The sequence below is a fragment of the Oncorhynchus mykiss genome, chromosome 25 (assembly GCF_013265735.2).
Source record: "Oncorhynchus mykiss isolate Arlee chromosome 25, USDA_OmykA_1.1, whole genome shotgun sequence".
Classification (NCBI taxonomy): Eukaryota; Metazoa; Chordata; class Actinopteri; order Salmoniformes; family Salmonidae; genus Oncorhynchus; species Oncorhynchus mykiss.
The window spans coordinates 31,414,980-31,429,553 of record NC_048589.1 but is presented as its reverse complement, the minus strand read 5'-3'; positions in this window follow the sequence as shown (position 1 = coordinate 31,429,553).

The following is a 14,574-nucleotide window of genomic DNA, read 5'->3' as shown; positions in this document are numbered from 1 at the left end:
GTGTGCGTGTGAAGTCACCAGGAAGCTAATCACCACTAGACCGGAACATCCAGACACTGGTGTTATCTTACAGTTAGAAACACCATGGACAAATATCTAGATAATCGCTCATTGACAGACATGATGTCTTTCTCTCACCAGGATCCAGGAACCGTGAGCCTTTTCATTACAATTTCAACATTGACACATTGAATACATAACAGTCAGATACATCTGCACTGTCACACGTTAGCTTACAACAATTTTCGGTGCTTGTCCCTTTGTTGTTCTGTATATAAGATGTAACACAACAATCCACAAAGAGAGGTGAACTGAATGCGTGAAATCTCCTGTAGGCTGGCTTGTTAAAATCAATGCTTGCTATTTGCATGGTTCAGTCAGATGTCTGTTGTTCCCTGTTGGCTTGCAGAAACTCCTGTTGGAATTGATTTGAATAAAATTATGCCTTTCACACCCCAAGGAACTTGATTGTTGACAAAATGCCAGGTAGCCAGGACGATATTTGTACTCAACTCAACATAACAATCAGACATACTGTATCTACATAGCTCCATATTCCAGGGCAGTTGTCATGGTTAAGCTCTGAGGGCTGCAGTATCTAGTGAGAAATTAAAAGATGATTCTTAAACACATCCATCAATCACTCTCTCACAAGTGGTAGAAGATGAGGTGGTGATGTTCTGATCTGACAGTCATTTACAAAAACACCCTTTATGTTCAATCTAACAGCTGCCACGCTCACACACACGCACCTCATAATTTATCTCAGACTGGGAGAGAAAACAGTTGAAAGTAATTGGAAAGCAGTTTTTCTTGCGGTGGAAACAGAAAACAATTGACACGGTAAGAGAAAAATGCAATCACTGGCGTATAGAGTTACATGTGTCATTGACCAGCGAGTGTAATGTGACTGACTAGGACAGACACCGATCCTGCCAGCGATGCGGCTATGGACCCAGTACACTTACCATGGCCCTCCCGCTGGGTTTATCCCCATTAAAACACAGCAGAGACAAATAACAAGGCTCCTCCTACACACCAACTCATTGGGATGACAATGAATGACCATAGGACAACAAGACAGCACAAACAGATATGGAACCAGGCTACAGTTTATTTACCCTTATTTTAGATGTTCATTGGCAGTCCAAACATGGAGGTCTCTAACCCTGACATGAACCACTGGCTTGCATCACAAATGGCCCCCTTTTGGAACATAAGCCCAGGACTTTACCTAATGGAGCCCATCACTTTAAAGGAAACTAAAGCTGTTGCTTGAATCCAAACAATCTCCTCAGGATCTAAATAATGTCTTTAGTAGATTATCTTAACTAACTGGCTCACTGAAGCTGACTGACTGGCTGACTGGAGCAGGCAGGGGGATAGATAGAGAAGTACAGCATCTGCATCCCATCTGCATATTCCCTTTATAGTGCACTACGTTTGACCAGGGCCCATTGGGCTATGGTTCAAATAAGTGCAAGGTGTAGGGAATAGGGTTCCATTTGGGACCTACATTCAAGTCCTTCTTCCACATGATTAATTAACGAAAAAAGCAATTCTGATATGCAGATTTAATTGCCATTTTGAGAGGTATCAGGTATCCTTCGGAAAGAGTAGACATGATGTAAAAGATTACAAATTAAGTCCTTTATGTCTGATGGTCTCCATCAATGCAATCTGACATTAGAATTCAACTTCAGAGTTTAAAGAATTCCTCTCATAAAAAAACACTCTAAATGGAGAAACGAGGGATCAAACAATTATCATCAACATTGTAAAGCCATGATTCATATGACTATAGGTTTAACTGAGCCAGTAGAGTAGTGTCTTGCTGTGTGGTCTACTGTGCTCAGAAGAAGCAACAGTGGAGTTAACATTTTCAGATGAGGCACTCATTCATTCATGTAAACCATATGAAAGTGCCATAAATATGAATGACAATAGTAAGGATTGAGAATGTTGCAGTGTTGTACAACACACTCACACACAAATAAACGGTGTGTTCGAGCCATAACTGAATGCAAATGCAGAATCTACGGTACCTCCATAAGGATGTCAGTGTCTCGTTCTAAATGCCACCTTGTTCCTACATAGTGTCAGGGTTAGAAACCTTCATGTTTGGACTGCCATTGAACACCTAAAATAAGGGTAAATAAACTGTAGCCTAGTTCCAGATATTTTTGTGCAGTCTTGCTGTCCTATGGTCATTCATTGTCATGCCAAGGAGTTCAGTTGGCGAGACACGCCAACAGATCTGGGACCAGGCTGGATTTGCCGTAGGGTTGTGGGTAAAAATAAGTGGTGTCTTGTCCCTCTCTGCAGTGCACTCTGGTCCCTGACTGTGAGAGGAGACTAGTCAATCTCACGCGCAATTTCCCTCTGCTTCCCTTCCCTCACATCAGTCTTTGATAAATAGCTGGGCTTGCAGAGAGAGAGTTGGAGGTGCTGGGGTGGGGAGTGAACGACCCTCAACCTCTGGCCTTTACTAAACAGTTACAGAGTCTATGTGATTTAAGGCCAGCTCAGAGATTAGCTGTAGTTTGATAGCTTTCCCTGGTCAGGGCCGGCTCAGCAGTCCCAGCTAGTAACACACTATCTGAGGTCATTGTACTGTAGTGTAAGAAGTCTTACTGTTGGGCAGAAACTTCTGTCATTGTCCCAAATGGACCAGAAGACCATGTCTGTATCCCAAATGGCACCCTTTTCCCTATACAGTGCACTACCTTTGACCAGGGACAATAAGACTCTATGAAGGAAATAGTGTGGCATTTGAGACACATCCTCAATTTTCTGTAATGGAAGCAGGTTTCAAAAGACCATTTCCATCCACAAAAACTGTTCCAGAAACATAGGATGAATTTGCCCTTTAATGCTGAAATCAATTTCTAATGACAAGTTACATAAACACAATTGAGTTCAAAGAAGATACAAGGCAGAATGAGGGAGAGAGAGAGAGAGAAAGAAAGCAGTTTCCTGCTGTGTCATGCCAGACCATCTGCCCTCTTGTCTTTAATCTCACATCCTCTTTATCATCGTAATTTATCACTACTGAATGGCCAGACATGGAGCCACATTTAACACCGGTTCTCACCAGAGCTGCAACCTGAACATCGCTCGGTTTCCCTTTACTTATTCAGTCCATCAGTGAAGTGAAACGGAGCAATATTCAGTTTGAATTCCAGGCTACTCCAGAGAAAAAGAGGGAGAAATAGAGCATCAGTTTATAGCAGATTCAACATCTCCTTAATTTGGTGAACTTGGTTTGTTTAATAAATGGGGCCTAACCTGCAGACTTTCCTTCAGTTTGGCTGAGAGTGAGAGGAACATTCATATTGTTCGTCCTCTTGACACACTAGGTGAATTGAAGCAGAATGCTCATTAGGCTGGTGTTGTTAGTGTTGCATACAGTACTGCACTCCAACATCAGGGCACTTAGCCATAGTGTATCTACCACATAGTGCACTACTTTTGAAAAGTAGGTTAAGAGCATTGGGCCAGTGTGAAAGGTCGCTGGTTCGAATCCCTGAGTAGACTAGGTGAAAAATCTGTTAATGTGCCCTTAAGCAACGCACTTATCCAGAGTGACTTACAGGATAAATAATGGTTAAGAGTGCCTGCTAAATTACTCAGATGTAAATGTAAACTTGGGACGCAGCCACCATCTACATTTGGGTCCAAATCTCAGAGTCTAGTGTAATGCAATACAATAGCATTGCCATGACAGCTAGCTGTACTATAAGGGCACAAGGCGAGACCCAGATGCAGACACGGGAGCCAGAAAGGTTTTGTCTTTAATATTTATTTAAGAATCCAAAGCGGTAGGCAAGAGAATGGTTGTGGAGAGGCAAAAGGTCAAAACCAGTTCAGAGTCCAGGAGGTACAGAGTGGCAGACAGGATCAAGGTCAGGGCAGGCAGAATGGTCAGGCAGGCAGAATGGTCAGGCAGGCAGAATGGTCAGGCAGGCAGAATGGTCAGGGCAGGCAGAATGATCCGGCAGGCAGAATGGTCAGGCAGGCAGAATGGTCAGGCAGGCAGAATGGTCAGACAGGCAGAATTGTCAGGGCAGACAGAATGGTCAGGCAGGCAGAATGGTCAGGCAGGCAGAATGGTCAGGCAGGCAGAATGGTAAGGCAGGCAGAATGGTAAGGCAGGCAGAATGGTAAGGCAGGCAGAATGGTAAGGCAGGCAGAATGGTCAGGCAAGCAGAATGGTAAGGCAGGCAGAATGGTCAGGCAGGCAGAATGGTCAGGCAGACAGAATGGTCAGGCAGGCAGAATGGTCAGACAGGCAGAATGGTCAGACAGGCAGAATGGTCAGGGCAGGCAGAATGGTCAGGGCAGGCAGAATGGTAAGGCAGGCAGAATGGTCAGGGCAGGCAGAATGGTCAGGCAGGCAGAATGGTAAGGCAGGCAGAATGGTAAGGCAGGCAGAATGGTCAGGCAGGCAGAATGGTAAGGCAGCCGTGTACGGAGTCCAGAAACAGAAAAGGGTGAAAACCGGGAGGAATAACAAAAAGAGAATAGAAGCAGGAGTATGGCAAAGACATACAAGACAACTGGCACAGAGAGACAGGAAACAGAAGAATAAATACACCAGGGAAAATAAGCAACACCTGGAGGGGGTGGAGACAATCACAAGGACAGGTGAAACAGATCAAGGTGTGACATGTACAATACCATCCCACTATTTACAGTTGAAGTCAGAAGTTCACATACACTTAGGTTGGAGTCATTAAAACTTGTTTTTCAACCACTCCACTAATGTCTTGTTAACAAACTATAGTTTTGGCAAGTCGGTTAGGACATCTACTTTGTGCATGACATAAGTCATTTTTACAACAATTGTTTCCAGACAGATTATTATACTTATAATTCACTGTATCACAATTCCAGTGGGTCAAAAGTTTACATACACTAAATGTCCTCTGGTCTGATGAAACAAAAATAGAACTGTTTGGCCATAATGACCATCGTTATGTTTCGAGGAAAAAGGGGGAGGCTTGCAAGCCAAAGAACACCATCCCAACCGTGAAGCATGGGGGTGGCAGCATCATGTTGTGGGGGTGCTTTGCTGCAGGAGGGACTGGTGCACTTCACAAAATAGATGGCATAATGACGAAGGAAAATTATGTGGACATATTGAAGCAACATCTCAAGACATCAGTCAGGAAGTTAAAGCTTGGTCGCAAATGGGTCTTCCAAATGTACAATGACCCTAAGCATACTTCCAAAGTCGTGGCAAAATGGCTTAAGGACAACAAAGTCAAGGTATTGGAGTGGCCATCACAAAGCCCTGACCTCAAGCCTTTAGAACATTTTTGGGCAGAACTGAAAAAGCATGTGTGAGCAAGGAGGCCCACAAACCTGACTCAGTTACACCAGCTCTGTCAGGAGGAATGGGCCAAAATTCACCCAACTTATTGTGGGAAGCTTGTGGAAGGCTACCCGAAACGTTTGACCCTAGTGAAACAATTTAAAGACAATGCTACCAAATACTAATTGAGTGTATGCAAACTTCTGACCCACTGGAATGTGATGAAAGAAATAAAAGCTGAAATAAATCATTCTCTCTACTATTATTCTGACATTTCACATTCTTACAATAAAGTGGTGATCCTAACTGACCTAAGACAGGGAATTTTTACTAGGAGTAAATGTCAGGAAGTGTGAAAAACTGAGTTTAAATGTATTTGGCTAAGGTGTATGTAAACTTCCGACTTACAACTGTATATGGACTTGGGAAATAACTCAAACATTTTAATAACTGAATATCACAATGGAGCTATGAAAACAACTGTGTAGCTGATATCCCTGAAGTTGTGCGTATTTTAATGAAAATGTGTATTTAAATTAAAAATCTCTCATTTACAAAGGGTCAGTATGAAGTTACGATAACAGTTGAGAAGTTATTAAAACATGAAACAGTATCAACTTTATTGGTAAAAAAATCATTACTGCTACTTACAATATATTAATTATTTATTGGTCCAAGTACATGGTCATTGGTTACAGAGGTAATTAATTAGCGACTGTCTGAAGACCTTTACTGTACATTATACTCTCTCTGTTCAGGTCTGGTAATAAGGCTATAGTGGTCTTATTGATCCTCTGAACTGCAGCCTGAGTGGGAGGAGGTGGAAATGGTGGTTGTCTTGCTGAAGCCACTTCTCTGTAATGTCTCAGTAATGACTACAGCAGCTCAGTAGTCAGCAGCAGAACTAGAACACCTTATCCCCCGATGAGTCTGTCTTCTGCTCCTTTTCCTCCAGTGGTGCTGAGCCCCAGACTGACAGAAACCTCCTCTTCCTTCAGTGGTGCTGAGCCCCAGACTGACAGAAACCTCCTCTTCCTCCAGTGGTGCTGAGCCCCAGACTGACAGAAACCTCCTCTTCCTTCAGTGGTGCTGAGCCCCAGACTGACAGAAACCTCCTCTTCCTCCAGTGGTGCTGAGCCCCAGACTGACAGAAACCTCCTCTTCCTCCAGTGGTGCTGAGCCCCAGACTGACAGAAACCTCCTCTTCCTCCAGTGGTGCTGAGCCCCAGACTGACAGAAACCTCCTCTTCCTTCAGTGGTGCTGAGCCCCAGACTGACAGAAACCGCCTCTTCCTTCAGTGGTGCTGAGCCCCAGACTGACAGAAACCTCCTCTTCCTCCAGTGGTGCTGAGCCCCAGACTGACAGAAACCTCCTCTTCCTTCAGTGGTGCTGAGCCCCAGACTGACAGAAACCTCCTCTTCCTCCAGTGGTGCTGAGCCCCAGACTGACAGAAACCTCCTCTTCCTCCAGTGGTGCTGAGCCCCAGACTGACAGAAACCTCCTCTTCCTTCAGTGGTGCTGAGCCCCAGACTGACAGAAACCTCCTCTTCCTCCAGTGGTGCTGAGCCCCAGACTGACAGAAACCTCCTCTTCCTCCAGTGGTGCTGAGCCCCAGACTGACAGAAACCTCCTCTTCCTTCAGTGGTGCTGAGCCCCAGACTGACAGAAACCTCCTCTTCCTCCAGTGGTGCTGAGCCCCAGACTGACAGAAACCTCCTCTTCCTCCAGTGGTGCTGAGCCCCAGACTGACAGAAACCTCCTCTTCCTCCAGTGGTGCTGAGCCCCAGACTGACAGAAACCTCCTCTTCCTTCAGTGGTGCTGAGCCCCAGACTGACAGAAACCTCCTCTTCCTCCAGTGGTGCTGAGCCCCAGACTGACAGAAACCTCCTCTTCCTTCAGTGGTGCTGAGCCCCAGACTGACAGAAACCTCCTCTTCCTCCAGTGGTGCTGAGCCCCAGACTGACAGAAACCTCCTCTTCCTCCAGTGGTGCTGAGCCCCAGACTGACAGAAACCTCCTCTTCCTTCAGTGGTGCTGAGCCCCAGACTGACAGAAACCTCCTCTTCCTCCAGTGGTGCTGAGCCCCAGACTGACAGAAACCTCCTCTTCCTTCAGTGGTGCTGAGCCCCAGACTGACAGAAACCTCCTCTTCCTCCAGTGGTGCTGAGCCCCAGACTGACAGAAACCTCCTCTTCCTTCAGTGGTGCTGAGCCCCAGACTGACAGAAACCTCCTCTTCCTCCAGTGGTGCTGAGCCCCAGACTGACAGAAACCTCCTCTTCCTCCAGTGGTGCTGAGCCCCAGACTGACAGAAACCTCCTCTTCCTTCAGTGGTGCTGAGCCCCAGACTGACAGAAACCTCCTCTTCCTCCAGTGGTGCTGAGCCCCAGACTGACAGAAACCTCCTCTTCCTCCAGTGGTGCTGAGCCCCAGACTGACAGAAACCTCCTCTTCCTTCAGTGGTGCTGAGCCCCAGACTGACAGAAACCTCCTCTTCCTCCAGTGGTGCTGAGCCCAGACTGACAGAAACCTCCTCTTCCTTCAGTGGTGCTGAGCCCCAGACTGACAGAAACCTCCTCTTCCTTCAGTGGTGCTGAGCCCCAGACTGACAGAAACCTCCTCTTCCTCCAGTGGTGCTGAGCCCCAGACTGACAGAAACCTCCTCTTCCTTCAGTGGTGCTGAGCCCCAGACTGACAGAAACCTCCTCTTCCTCCAGTGGTGCTGAGCCCCAGACTGACAGAAACCTCCTCTTCCTCCAGTGGTGCTGAGCCCCAGACTGACAGAAACCTCCTCTTCCTTCAGTGGTGCTGAGCCCCAGACTGACAGAAACCTCTTCCTCCAGTGGTGCTGAGCCCCAGACTGACAGAAACCTCCTCTTCCTTCAGTGGTGCTGAGCCCCAGACTGACAGAAACCTCCTCTTCCTCCAGTGGTGCTGAGCCCCATACTGACAGAAACCTCCTCTTCCTCCAGTGGTGCTGAGCCCCAGACTGACAGAAACCTCCTCTTCCTCCAGTGGTGCTGAGCCCCAGACTGACAGAAACCTCCTCTTCCTCCAGTGGTGCTGAGCCCCAGACTGACAGAAACCTCCTCTTCCTTCAGTGGTGCTGAGCCCCAGACTGACAGAAACCTCCTCTTCCTCCAGTGGTGCTGAGCCCCAGACTGACAGAAACCTCCTCTTCCTCCAGTGGTGCTGAGCCCCAGACTGACAGAAACCTCCTCTTCCTCCAGTGGTGCTAAACCCCAGACTGACAGAAACCTCCTCTTCCTCCAGTGGTGCTGAGCCCCAGACTGACAGAAACCTCCTCTTCCTTCAGTGGTGCTGAGCCCCAGACTGACAGAAACCTCCTCTTCCTTCAGTGGTGCTGAGCCCCAGACTGACAGAAACCTCCTCTTCCTCCAGTGGTGCTGAGCCCCAGACTGACAGAAACCTCCTCTTCCTTCAGTGGTGCTGAGCCCCAGACTGACAGAAACCTCCTCTTCCTTCAGTGGTGCTGAGCCCCAGACTGACAGAAACCTCCTCTTCCTCCAGTGGTGCTGAGCCCCAGACTGACAGAAACCTCCTCTTCCTCCAGTGGTGCTGAGCCCCAGACTGACAGAAACCTCCTCTTCCTTCAGTGGTGCTGAGCCCCAGACTGACAGAAACCTCCTCTTCCTCCAGTGGTGCTGAGCCCCAGACTGACAGAAACCTCCTCTTCCTCCAGTGGTGCTGAGCCCCAGACTGACAGAAACCTCCTCTTCCTTCAGTGGTGCTGAGCCCCAGACTGACAGAAACCTCCTCTTCCTTCAGTGGTGCTGAGCCCCAGACTGACAGAAACCTCCTTTTCCTCCAGTGGTGCTGAGCCCCAGACTGACAGAAACCTCCTCTTCCTTCAGTGGTGCTGAACATTTCACTCGCACGGACAAACAATGAATGGAGTTCAGGAATTTGTGAGAATTCAGGTATTCGATTAATTGTCAAATAAATGTAAAAAATCTTAGAATGCACTCATACCTGTACCAGCCAGGTCCCCCGTGATACCAGTCAGTAGTCAACGTCCATCCATGTCTGAGGAAGTCGGAAGATGACATGGAAACCGGCCACTAGTGGCAACAGTGAGCGCTGTTACCTTCAATTGGGTTTTGGGTTTGCTATGGCATTGTGGACAGGGATGGCAGATGGGCATAAGAACTGGGTGTAAGCACCTGCCTCTGAATCCTAAGGTTGCATAGAACGTTTTTTATTTTAAAAAATGTAAGCCTATCCCAAACCTTAACCTTTTGGAGTAAATACCTAACCTTAAGACTTGAGTTAATGCCTAAACTTAACACTAACCTTAATCTGGACTTAATGCCTAAACTTAACACTAACCTTAATCTGGACTTAATGCCTAAACTTAACCTTAAACACTTCGAAATTCAGAACTTGGACATTTTACTGATGATAAACATGGATTGTCTAATTCTGACGTGAGACTGTAAGAGCTAGTTAACCTGTATAGTATATACATTTTCTTATTGTATCGGTTATTTAATATTTTGTGTTAAAATACAGAAAATTATATGTGACTCATTTGCATAAATACACTAGCTGTATGTTTTTTAAATGAATATTATTTATTTGATTATTTATTTTAAGGGGGCTGATACATGGTTACTCCACTTAGTTTGAATACAGCCACGTCACAGTTAGCCTGCGTCTGCTAAATGCAGTACATTATGAGGTTTGGCTTCGACATTCAAGTCCTCATAGTTGACTTCCAACTAGTTGACCTGAGACTCTTAACATTTTTAAAAGCATTGGATGGGTACGGAGCAAACTGCTGAAGAAGAGTCTTATATGACCCTACTAGTCATTGCCCTAACGGGGACAAATAAAGTTGTATTGATTAGAATGGAGTCTTTCACAGTCTAGATAAGCATCAACTTTTGATCAAAGGAAGAAAAAAACATCATGAACGCATCTCAAATGGCACTCTATTCCCTTTATAGAGCACCACTTACCCAATGAGCCCTGGTCAAAAGTAGGGCACTATAAAGGGATTAGGGTAACATTTGAGAGACACTCTATATCACATGACAGCGAGGTTCCAGTTCAGTTCCCGGCCTCTGCTATAAGGACAAACAGATTGGTTGTGTTCTGCAACCCAGGGCCGGGAATTCACCTGGTAGAGGCAGGCCACAGTGGCTCTCAGGGTAATCAGGCAGTCAGAGGGGGTATTAATTTTTAATTTCAAAAGAGAAAGAACGTTACTAATCTTGGTGGACTTACTTGATCTAACTCAAATCTAGGTGTATAAGCTAATTCATTTCACACTACAGTATATACCACGAAATCATTACCAAATATATTTCTTATTTGGTTGAGGTTCTTACTTTACTCAAATTAAAACTCAATCTCTCCCTGGGGTGGCTTGAATCTTAAATGCATCGAAAGCCAATCAATATGGTGACAGTAGTTTCCAGCCTGAAACCTGTGCAGGTAGCTCACAGAGAGGCTACCTATTTACCCAGCCGACCGTGCAGGCAAGCTAGGAGAGAAAACAGCAGCCTGGCAATATGAAAGACATCACTGTTTTTAGACATGGAGGGTCTCGTGGGACGAAAACCCTCCAAGGCCTAGATTCTACTATTGACAGTGTGTTTGCAAAACAACATTTGGAAGGGCCCAAATGCAAGGATGTCTGTCTCTGCTGAGCAGATGGACCAAAGTTCAGGCAATTTTCAATTCCTTCATGAGAGAGAGAGAGGTAAGAGAGAGAGAGAGGTAAAGAGAGAGAGAGAGAGGTAAGAGAGAGAGAGAGAGAGGTAAGAGAGAGAGAGAGAGAGAGAGAGAGAAGAGAGAGAGAGAGAAAGAGCCCCATGGCTAACTAACACAACAGACGGCCCACAACACCTCCGGGTGGGGAGAAGAAGAGTGGGAGTTAGAAAACTAGGAGTACTGGAGGACAAAACTACTTTGAAGCCGAAAAAACAAGTAAACAGCCCATAGCTACAAAAGGCCCAAATGAGCTTGTTGGTGGTGGTAAGAACCAATAAACAGCATATAATAAAATATATATGATGAACTTCTTCAAGTCTTAATAGGGAATCTGAAAGGGGGTGGAGAGAGTGAATTGAAAGGAAAACAAAAGGGGTTTTGGTAATATTTTCCAGTATCATTGCCTCCTCAGAGAGACCGGCTGGGTCCCTCCCCTCCTCTGCAGCTGCTTGACTTTGGTCTGTGTCCCATATGGCACTCTATTCCCCATTTAGTGCACTCCTGTTGACAAAGGTAGTGTACTAATTTGGGAATAAGGTGCTATTTGGGACACAGCCTAGCACTGGCCTTTCTGTTGCCAGGTTCTCCAGATACCCATCGTGTTCTCATGGCTCCCAGAACACTGCCAACTGTTTGAAGTGCGAGGAGCAAAAGGGAATGATTTCACTTTCGATGGGCCTTCTTAACAAGTATTCACTGCTGCATGAAAGATCCAAATTGCACTGCCAAAACAATCAGACACATGGAATCAGCAGGCAGACCAGGCAGGCAGGCAGCCAGACAGACCAGGCAGGCAGAGGTAGGTAGGCAGGCAGGCAGACAGGCAAGCAGGCAGACGTTGCTATGTGGAAAGTGGAGCTCCAGTGTCCTCGACTCAAGAGCACACAGGGGAAGTTGGGTCTCTGTGAAATATTAGGATTGTGATTACACAGCCCTGACTCCTCTCCTAATAAAAAGTATTTGCAGAACAGTGAAGGATTTATTTTCTAATGCTGTGGTTGGTCATATGACTTTCCAACCAGAAGACCTTTTAAATGTTTGTTTGGATCATACACAGTTTATTAGGTATACCACCCTGTTCACGAAAACAGACAATGAGGCACAGGCATCAAGGCATTCAGTTACTGTTCAGTTTTCACGCACTACAGTGTCTAGGGTTTACTGAGAATGATGAGACAAACAAAAAACATCCTTTCAGCGACAGTCCTGGGTGCAAAAACAGCTCCTTGATGAGACGGCAAAAATCCTGCAATCTAACACGCGGGCCACAAACAGGCAAATAACGGCGCAGTACAACAGTGGTGTGCAGAATGGCATCTCGGAACGCACAACTCATTGATCACTGTCACAGCTGGGCTATTGCAGCAGACGACCACACCAGGTTCCACTCCTCTCAGCTAAAAACAAGAAGAAGTGGCTCCAGTGGGCACACGATCACCAACACTGGACAATTGAGGAGTGGAAAAACATTGCCTGGTCAGGATTTGACGTAAGCAGCAGGAGTCCATGGCCCCATCCGGCCTGGTGTCAATGGTACAAGCTGGTGATGGTGGTATAATGGTGTGGGGAATGTTTTCCTGGCACAGGTTAGGTCCTTTGATTCAGGCTGTTTTGGAGGCAAAGGGGTATCCGACTCAGTACTGGATGGCCACTGAGTGTATATTGCAGTTTTGATCGAATAGTTAGACAGGTGTGCGTCCTAAATGGCACCCTATTCCCTATATAGTGCACTACTTTTGACCAGAGCCCTGGTTTACATGAGTGCACTATATTGGGAATAATGTACCATTTGGGATGCAGCCATGGACATCCAGTGAAGGCTAAACAGGGAAATTATGGTTAACAAAAACCGTCCATATGTAAAGAACAGAATAAAGCCCCCTCCCACCCCCACCCTCTAAATCTCAGTATTAAAGTCTAGCCTTGAGAGTCCACATAGCAGCGTGCAAGACGTTTATAGAAGTGGCTATTCACAACAACCTTGACGCTTTGACTAAGAGTGGCAATGTCCAGCAAAAAGTAGGATGTCTGAATGCATCTCTACACAAGACAACAGGGAGTAAAGCCTTCACATAACAGGGAGAAGAATATAATAAGATGCCAAAAACACTAAGAGCCACAGCTAGTGAGTGGTGTGCAGAGAGAAAAAAACATGCTACTACTGGATGTTAGGATGACTCTCTCTTGGCCTTGACCAAACTACCAAGAAATAAAAAATGTATATGATTCAAGATAATTTATTTGTTTTACCCTTTTGTCTTAAACACATACAGAACCTGATGTGGCATCAGATACCACCGGTCTATTAAAACCCATTGCTGGGGAGCTCTTTCCAGGAGTGCAACTGACTAAAGTTTAGTTTCTCCAGGCCCTCTCGGCTTTGTAACATGCTCCTGTTGCTTATCCCCTCTAAACTGTTAATGGAAGATAAGAGGGAGGACATCCTCTTTGTGAATGAGCACGACACAAAGAAGAGGTTGCATGTATCCCAAATGGCACCCTATTCTCTATATAGTGCACTCATTTTGACCCTATGGACCCTGGTTGAAAGCAGGGCACTTAACAGGGTGTAGGGTGCCATTTGGGACACACATGCCATCTGGGAAATTAGGTATTTCTCATACTATCTGCCAGAGGCTGCCTGGTGCATGCTCAGTGCTTCCTGCAGTAGTGTTAGTAGCAATAGTAGCACTTATCAGGAGGAGGTATTTGCTGATATGAAAAATGGCCCAGGACAGGAAATGCCCCAGAGTGGGTGAGAGAAGGGGGGGAAGAGAGAGGACGAGAGAGAGAGATGCAGAGAGCGAGAAGAGGGGATTACATTTTAGGGAGAGAGCAGTATATTATCAATCCATGTACTGAGATGCATGTCCCCTCCTCATATCCACTAAGCAATTCAAGGACATCTTTGAAGTCCATGTAATAAATATTTGTGTCAAAATTCTAATTAATTCTGCTAAATGACAGATCAAAGTTGTTAAACGGGCAGTCCCCCAAGTTCCGAACGACCACATAGCCCTCTGACTGATGTCCAGAAATGTCAGCAGAGCGCCCTTGTATTTATAGGTTTTCAGAAGGGTGACAGCGATACTTAGCAAATATGAATTCCTGTGATGATTCCTCCATTGATCTGACAGATCTGATGCTAGCAGGTCCACGACAGGTGCTGCTGGCTGTTGACAAGTGGTTTAAAGTCTTCTAACTGCTGTTTAATGTTGCTGTCAACGTAATATTTAGCTGCCTCTACCAACCACAGGTGAATAGAAGGAGAATTATGTGACCTGAGCCTTGCATGTATTTCTTCTTCAACACAACTAGAACAACAACAGACAAACGGTCAAGCAGCTGTTCCTGAACAACAGATCAGGCGCTGCCTTTGACCAACCCATATACAGCGCATTCGGGAAGTATTCAGACCCCTTCGCTATTTCCAGTTTGTTACGTTAAAGTCTTATTCTAAAATGGATATATCCAAATATTTGCACTCAACGAAATATACACAGAAATACCTTATTTAC